The sequence below is a fragment of the Chiloscyllium plagiosum genome, unplaced genomic scaffold, assembly GCF_037043375.1.
Source record: "Chiloscyllium plagiosum isolate Xiang-an unplaced genomic scaffold, Cpla_swu_hap1 HiC_scaffold_12, whole genome shotgun sequence".
NCBI classification, from domain to species: domain Eukaryota; kingdom Metazoa; phylum Chordata; class Chondrichthyes; order Orectolobiformes; family Hemiscylliidae; genus Chiloscyllium; species Chiloscyllium plagiosum.
In genome coordinates this window covers 59,442,816-59,452,073 of record NW_028270150.1, presented here as the reverse complement: position 1 = coordinate 59,452,073, position 9,258 = coordinate 59,442,816, and positions in this window count along the sequence as shown.

Here is a 9,258-nt window from a genome sequence, read left to right as displayed (position 1 = left end):
CTCCTTGTAGCTGTCTACTGATATCAAGCTATCTCTTCGAGAGGAAGGAGTACCCTGTGTGAGGTTGAGATTACCCTCTCGCCTTGCCATTGACACTGAGAATGCATCACTTACGTAATGGAGTTATAGATGGCAGCCACGGAGTGTTCTGCTGTACCTGGGTCTCTGTGGGAGCAGCCAAGCCTCACATACTGGAGTCACATAGTAGAACAAAGTTCAATAAATGCCACCATTATCCATACACTACACTAAGCGGCTGTGGCTTATCTGTTTGTTTCCCTCTGCCTCTGTCTGCAGCTTGACCTTATGGCTAAATACAGAGATATATCTTGTGCACAGGGCTCAGCAGCTGCCTTGTCACCGGCAATCTTCTGACTGTCAACAACCTGGGGAGGGTTCTCCCTCCAGTGGCTGCAGGCACATGTCACTGGTATGTTCACCAAATTGTGTCACCACATCTAATCTACCTAAGATACCTACTGATGTGACTGTGTCCGTGTTGGTGGAGAGTGTAGCTGAGTACCATGGTGATACCTCCTCTAAGGTTTCAAAGTTATCATCCCTCAGTGGTGGTAGCACTGCTGGGCATCTGCTGTGCCTGTTTCTGTTTTGCTGTCTGTTATTGATTGCTTGTGCCTGTGGAAGAGAAGAGGGACAATTAGTCGAAGAAGGTTTAGACTGCATGATATAAGCTGAATGTGTGAGACAGTTAGCATACCTGAAAAAAAAGGTCTGATGTTCCTTCCTGCCATGCCAATCTAATCATCTGCTCAGGAGTGATCTAGGTCCTCACTCACCCGTGGATCATCCCATCATCAATGTGGAGCTTCGTAAAGCCTCTGCCAGTCTTGGCGCCGCCCTTCTTAATGTGTACCAGCTTGTTCTGTAATAAGAGAAAGAGAAGGGGTGTGTGTGATGGGAGTGTCTGTGTGAACGCTGGACAAACATGCCTAGCCTTGACTGGTGCTAATCCCTCTCCAGTACAATGCCCAGGAAGTATCAGAAATTGGAAACATAAGGCAGCAATGAGTTCTTCAGCACTCATCATTAAACGTCAGAACTTCAACAAGGAATTAGAATGGCTAAAAAGGGTCATGTAAAGTCATTAGCAACAGAATGAAGAGAATCCAAAGCTCTTTATGCATACATATAGCAAGAGGGCAATCAGGGAAAGGGTTGGTCCACTCAAGGACAAAGGAGGGAATCTGTGTGTGGAGCCAGTAGAGGTGGGTGAGGTCCTAAATGAATACTTTGTGTTGGAGTTCACCAAAGAGGAGGAATTGGTGGAAGATAATCTCAAGGAATGGAGTGGTGAATTTCTAAGCCAGGTTGCTAGTAAAAAGGAAGCGGTGTTGAGCATGTTAAAAAGAATTAGGATAGATAAATTCCCAGGTCCAGATGGGATATATCCCAGAATATTGTGGGAGGCAACAGAATAAATTGTTGGAGCAACATCTTTGTATCCTCTTTGTCCTCAGATGAGCTCCCAGAGGACTGGAGAATTGCCAATGTAATCCCATTGTTTGAGAACGGTAGCAGGAATAATCCAGAAATTTACAGGTTTGTGAGTCTCATGTCAGTGGTAGGGAAATTATTGGAAAAGATTCTCAGGGACGTGATCTATATGCATTTACAAGGAATTGGACCTATTAGCGATAAACAGTATGGTTTTGTGCAGGGGTGTTATGCCTCACCAACTTGATCAAGATTTTTGAGATGGTGATGAAGATGATTGATAAGTAAAACTGGTTGATGTTGTCTACATGGGCTTCAGTAAAGCCTTTGATGAGGTCCCTCATGGCAGACTGATATGAAAGGTGAAGCCTCATGGTATCGGGGTGCGCTGAGCAAGATGGATACAGAACTGGCTTAGTCATAGAACACAGAGGGTAATGGTGGAAGGATGTTTTTTGGAATGGAGAGTTGTTCCACAAGGATCAGTGCTGGGTCCTCTGCTGTTTGTGATCTACATAAATCTAGTAAGTTTGCAGATAATACAAAGATTGGTGGAGTTACAGATAGTGCGGAAGATTGTCAGAGGATATAGCAGGACAGTTGATGTTTCAGGTATGATCCCTTCATCAGGACCTATGTTTACCTGATGTTTTATGTAAATCTGAACATTAATGCACACTTATTGGATAAACTTCCTCTTGAAATAAATAGAAGTAACTGTTTTCTGATTGTTGATAACAAGACCAAATAGTGCTCCCATATTAAATTTTTCAGATGGCCAAACTATGAGTTAATTACCTTGTGGCTAAATAACTCCCCATTAGTCCTAGATTGGTCTTTTACCAGTTTGACTTATGTCCACTTATCTCACTACTGCAGTCTCCTTGAAGCGTACTAACTTATTATTTACTATTTACTATTAAATATACTACATTTGACAGCTATTGACCTCGAACTTCAGATAGGCATCAGACCTGTTTTGATAACTGCCAATTGTAGGAAAATCTCCCTGCTTAGGTGCCAGTGTTTTCTGTGGTCACAATTCCTAAGCTGACTGCTTCCTGAAGTGTCCATCTCTGCATGTTAGCTACTCCTCAACACAGCACAGGAGAACTGAAGCCACACCCTTCCCTCCCTGATGCCAGGAAACTGGAAATGTCCATTAAGGGCAGCAGTGGACAACAATTGAACCGCAAGGTAAGTTGCATGAAATTTGTGTAGCACATTTTCAGACATTACGTAGCCTTTGCTTTCTTGGTTCTTTTAAATATTTAATGATATTTTTATTGATTCATTGTAAATGTAATCTTTGTTGTTTGATTCATTCATTTAATAACTTTGTAATTTAATAATTCACAGTGTGGTTCTTTTTTTTAATTTCCCCTTCAATATTCATTTGAATGAGTGCGTGGGATTGACAGATGTAAATGGGTAAGAGGGTAGAAAGGCTGAGGTAAGGGGATAGGGTGACAGTGGGATAGGATTGCATCTGGATACATAGACGTGTCAGTAAGGTAGTGATGGGTAGGTTATTAGGTTGATAGGGAATCAGTTGGATAGGCTGATAATTACAAGGGTGGCAGGTTGGTATCTGAGTAGGGTGGCAAGGGAAGCAGAGGATAAGTGGCAGGTGGATGAGCAAATAGATTGGCAGGTGGTTGAGGCATAGGCTGAGTCAGGCAATAGTTGGATTAGATCATGGGAAGAGTCAGGTGATGAGTTAGTGGCTGTTTGGATCACGGGGAGCCATGGATTCAGCTCAGGGAGGTCAGGGAGTTTTTAGCTGGTTGGGGAAAATTTAGTGGTTAGTTTGGGTTAGGACAGATGTTTATCAGCGGGGTGTCAGGGAAAAAATGGTGCAGGCAAACATGGGTTGTTGAGAGTGTCAGGGCTGGGTCACAGGGGAGGATCAGTTCCATAGTTACTCAGGAGTTGGAGTTGGTCTTGAGCTCTCTAATCTTTCCTGGGTGACTATTCAAGTAAGTCAGAACCATCTAAAGTCTCCCACTTTATCTCAGAATTAAATGTGGATCAAGAGAGAAAACAGTTCCTCCTGTGTTATGACCACATGAGAAGGCCTGAACTAACTTTCTTCTTTTTAATCTTCTTGGTCACTTGCAACAAAAGGTTGAATAATGATGGTTTGTGACCAAAGCCTTCTGCAATCACGGCAGTTCACTAGTTTGTACTATTTCCATAAGGAGCCATTCACAAGTTTCTCTTGAGTAAAAGAAAATTCTGTCACCTGCTAACCCCAAGAAAAATAAAATTGTTTAAATAGCAGCTTGATTGTGTATACCAGTTGCCAAGCTCATCATATTAAATTTTGATAATTGTAGGTGATGTTGGATCTTCAACATGTGAATATTCTTATAATGGTATCAATCAAAGAGGAGGCGAGAAACTTTAGACATCTCCCAATGGTGGAGGGCAGTGGGGGAGTGAGGGGGTTTTGCTGACTGGTCTTATTGCCTTTGTAGAAATGTTAGTTTCAGTTCAGATGGTTTTTGACCTAATTCACATCGGTTTCATGAAACCTGTTCAAACTGTGTGGATCAAATGTTACCTGTGGCCATTTCAAGTCAATGTTTTTGGTCCCTTTTAAAATCGTTCCATAAAGCTTCCAGTCATTAAATTGGAATTCAAACATCAACAGTTTGAATATAGTTGTGTTACATGATACATCACTAAAATTGTTTCTGTCTGCATCTCTGCTCATTAAGAAACAACCTGCAACCATATCAATGCACATGTCAATATACTTCTGATTTACTAACACTTTTGTACCAAAATCTCTGCTACTAGAATGATTTTAGTGCCATAAATACTGTACAACCCAAACTCATCTTCACTTTACCATGATGGTTCACATCAAGATTGTGAACTCCACCCTTGTAATGTTGCTGGGTTTTTTTTAATCGCCATTGGAAGGATTTCTTTCTCCTGTTTTGCCCTTCACTCAGTATGTGATTTATAGATTTCTTTTGCTAGATGATGGTTTAAAGTACTGGGCTATATTAGAGGCTGTTGGTGCAATGCTAAGATATGACACATGATACATTGTTCATTAACTTTGAGCACTCACCAGATGTCATTAACCTTCTTTCAGTACTGCAGTCCTGCACCCAATTTAGTAAGTTTCCAAGTTAGCCCCAACAGAATTTTAACTATTGTGGATAATGGAGTCAAATGATAAAAGAATTAAAGAGCATGCAATTCACATGGATACAAGTGGTCAAAGAAGGAATTTTTACATTATAGTCTCAGGCAGGCTTTGCTTAGCCTGTGCACTCTTCTACCATCCAACATCCACCTCTCTTGAGCCAGTGCCTGGAGCGTGGTCGAAGAAAAGACATAGTGACATGACAACAATACCAGGGATATAGAAATCAAAAGGACGAAAGCAAACATTTCAGAGAAACAAAACAATTTCCAGTGGTTAGAATAGTTTTGAGGTGGAAGGAGAGCATGTTCTGTTCGACCAATACAAACAATTTCTCAAAATCACCAAGAATACAGAATTTACTTCTATAAACAAATAGCTAATGCCCCCCATTCAAAATCCTCCTCCACTCAAAATCCACCTCCACTCAACCTGGAATAATGTATGGATCCCTTTCAGTTCTGGTAATTCAGTGATTAGCACTGCTGTCTCACAGTACCAAGGAAAAATTTGATTCCAGCTTTGGGTAACTGTATAGAGTTTGGACATTCTACCCGTGTCTGTGTGGGTTTCATCCACGTGCTCCAGTTTCCACCCACAGTCCAAAGATGTGCAGGTTAGGATTGGCCATACTAAATTTACCATAGTATCTTGGAATGAGCAGGCTCGATGGATTAGTCATGGGAAATGCAAGGTTACAGGAATAGAGTAGTGAGGTCAGTCTGGGTGGGATGCTCTTCAGAGGGTCAGTGTGGACTTGATGGGCTAACTGGCCTGATTCAACACTGTATGGATTCAATAATTCTAAGGTGAGACTCACCACTGAAGAACTCATGTTTCTCCTTACAAACTCATCTTGAACAGCCCTCAGTTAGGTGTAGAGATCAAGAAACTTTCTATTTTGTATTTCCACACGCCATTAACCTCAATGTGTTCCAGAATCAGACATTTATTGATTGTGACTCACTGTGTGTTTCCCTTTCTAAATTTCTAAATCCCTCTAGTGTGTGAATTTATGCCCTGCTATCAGTTTCAAGTCATACTGGTAACACTGAATGTGGTGGTGAGAATTTTTATAAGATCAACTACTTGCTATTCCAGAGATGCAGGTATACCTCTGGAAAAAAATACAATTGCATCCAATGAGGACTTGCCACCACATACATTGCACGCAGCTATCCTTTTTGGCATATTGCTCGTATTTCTCTGCTCCCATAGAAATGCATTTGCTCAATAAATGTATTTAGTTATGAGGTTCAAGTGGAAAGCATAAATATCTTTTAGGATTGGAATCATCATGAAGAAAAAGTCTTCCCACCCTATGACTTCTGTAATTACAACCTCTAGGCTGGTAAAGGGGTGTTATGTATTTTACTCCATCAACAATTTGATCTCCACGCTTTCTGTTGAATGCAGACTTCAGGTAAGCTTTTTTTCTTTTTTTTAATGAGGTGACATCACTGGCAAAGAAGATTGAACATCTTAATTTTCCTTAAACTGAGTGGTTTGCTACACTATTTCAGATACACAAGCAGGAGGCTGGCAAAACACAGCAAGCCAGGCAACATCAGAACAGCAGTTATGAATCAACGATATTGTAGTGGAGCTGGAGTCACATGTAGGCCAGACGATTTTCTTTCCTCTGAGCTATTAGTGAACAAGGTGTGTTTTTACGACAAGCAATGATCAGTTTATTGTTACCATTACTGAGACTAGCTTTCAATTCCAGATATGTAATAATTGACTATAACTTTGATTTGATTTGTTATTGTCATATGTATCTAGGTACAGTGAAAGGTTTATTTTCCATGGAGTACAGGCAGATCATACCATACAAAGTGCATAAGGGTAATAGAACAGAACAAGGGATACAATGTTACAGCTGCAGGGAAGGTGCACACACAGCGAGATCAACATTACATTTGAAATTTGAGAGATCCATTCAGAAGTCTGATAACAGCATGGCAGAAGCTGTATTTGAATCTGTTGACCTTTGTGCTATAAGCTTTTATATCTTCTGCAGAACAGAAAAGGTTGGAAGAGATTATAACCGGGGTGGGAGGGGTCTTTGATTATGTAGGCTGCCTTTCCCAGACAGTGAGAAGTATAGACAAAATCAGTGGATGTAAGGTTGGCTTACGTGATGGGCTGGGCTATGTTAACAACTCTCTGCAGTTCTCTTACAGTCCTGGGCAGACCACTTACCATACTAAGCCATGATGCATCCACACCTTCACCAGCTACTAAGATGGGATTTGGTTCCATATCCTCAAAGCATTTACCTGGGTCTCTAGATGACTAGGTTAGTGATATTACCACTATTGGATCATCTCCCCCTCACCAGGTGTTGTTATCTGAAAAATTAGATATTTTTGAATTTCTGCATTTTCAAGTTCATCTTAGGCATTTCACTGAACAGTGGTAACTGATCTGTAATGTATTTCAACCTCTACAATTGTCATGTTTTGTGTAATATTACACAGAATACACAGGTATGTAAAGAATTCTGGTGAAAGATTTCCAGCATCTACAAAAGTTTGCTTTTGTAAAATGTAAAGACATCAGTAACTGAATTAAATACACTGACATTGTCAAATTTATCTGTGAACAATGATGGATAGAAATCTTTTGGGCAATTATATCTGTTTTTTTTTATATGTGCTCTGGCTTATTTCCCTTTGCAGTTCCATCAGGTGTCCTGAACAATTTGGGCTCATTGTAATTAAGGTACTGAACAAAATCTGATGAAATATGGAACAATGATAGTAGATGTGTGGGAACACCACCACCTGCAAATTTCCCTCCAGGCAACACACCAACCTGAATTGGAACCACCTTGCTATTTTCATGAAAAAATGTTTTTTTTTCTGAATAAAGTATATTTTTGCAATTTAAAAAAAATGCTATTCCTTCACTGTTACTGAGTTAAAATTCTGCAACTCCTTCCCCAACAGCACTGTGGCTGTACCTACAAAACATGGATTGCAGCGGTTCAAGAAGTCAAGATAGCTCATCACCATCTTCTCAAAAGTAATTAGGAATGGACAATAATTGCAGCCCTAACCAGCAACATTCACATCCTGTCAATTAATTTTAAAAATACTACCTTGCATATTAATTTTAAAGAATTTCTACAGGAAACTCGTTTGTACTTCTTGCTTTCTCCCTTTGTTGTCTCATTTCTGAACGTTTGTCTATAAATTGGTCAGAGGTGTTGCTGTTTAGTGGTATTACATTACGCAGGGGCCATTGTGAATTAATTATAGTGCAGCCAATGTGGTAACGGTCAAATGAAGCATTTTAACTTACCAGGGGTTTGTACTGGCTTCACATTGTTAAAGAAACACATCGGTTATGATAATCCTTTTGGGATTTCTCAATTACTCCCAAACTTAGAAATGTGGATTGTTGTGATTTGCCATGAAGCAGATTTGAAGTTTGGCAGTTACCTAGTAATGTGGAATGGGGGCAGCTTTCCGAGAAAAAAATGGAGCGTTACTATGTCGCTGATGCCTTGCGACAACTGTTTTTGGCAGAATGTTAAAAATCACACAACACCAGGTTATAGTCCAAAAGGTTTATTTGGAAGCACTAGCTTTCAGAGCACAGCTCCTTCATCAAGTAGCCTTCATCATTTGGCAGAACCTGAACACTACAACTTCCTTTCCAGAACAGAGCTGTGACAGGACACAGGGACAAAGCGTTACACTCAGCAGCTCAAACCAAATATTTAGCTGACGCATGCATTTAATTCCAATCTTTGTTCATGTAAGTGTCCAGGAGCTGAAAATCTTATTTTGAATCAATTTGATTACGCCCCATGCGCTGTCAGATACAAGTGGTGTTCGGCTTTCTCTTCTAGAGTCTAGTCGGCTTACTAGAAATCTCTTTGCATTTACCAATTATCATCAAATTTGCCCCCGTAATAAATAATTTCATTCGTCAGTGTGAGTACTTGGAAGTTAATCTACTTGCCCTGAACTTCGATTTAAAAAATGTTTCTAAATTTATCATCCAATAACCGTTTCCACCTCCGCTCGAGTTTGTAAATTGAATTCTCAATATTTATACGCGATAACCTTTTACACTTTATGCATGATACGCCAATCATTTGAATTCGATGTGACTTCAAATCTTTTTAACGAAATAATTGAACACTATTTTCAGCGCGAGAACAGGTCGAGGAATTCCTCTCTCCTGCGGTATTGAACAATAATGTGGGGGGGGCGGGAGCGGGGATTGGTGGAACAATTGAGCCATTTCAGTCAATATTCAACTTCCCCACAAAGGCAGATTAGTTGTGATTTCTCAAAGGCGGAAGGAATCACCCCAAACTGTTCAGGAGTTTCTACTGCATTTGTCAGCAGGGGTCTTCGAATACCTGGCTGGCTGGCGCAATCTACATTCACGCAGGGGAACGAAAAGCGTTTGACTCAAACACGAAATGGTGGAAGATCTCAGTATGTATTACATCAAGTAGCTTTTTTTCAAAAAAAATAAATTGCGGGCTTTATATTGGGGTCATAATTTTGAACATTTCTTTAAAGCGATGTATAACACAGAAGCAATAATCCAGTAAATAATATCGCCCTTAAAAAAAAAGTACATGAGCTAAAAATTGCCATACAATAAACAGCGAG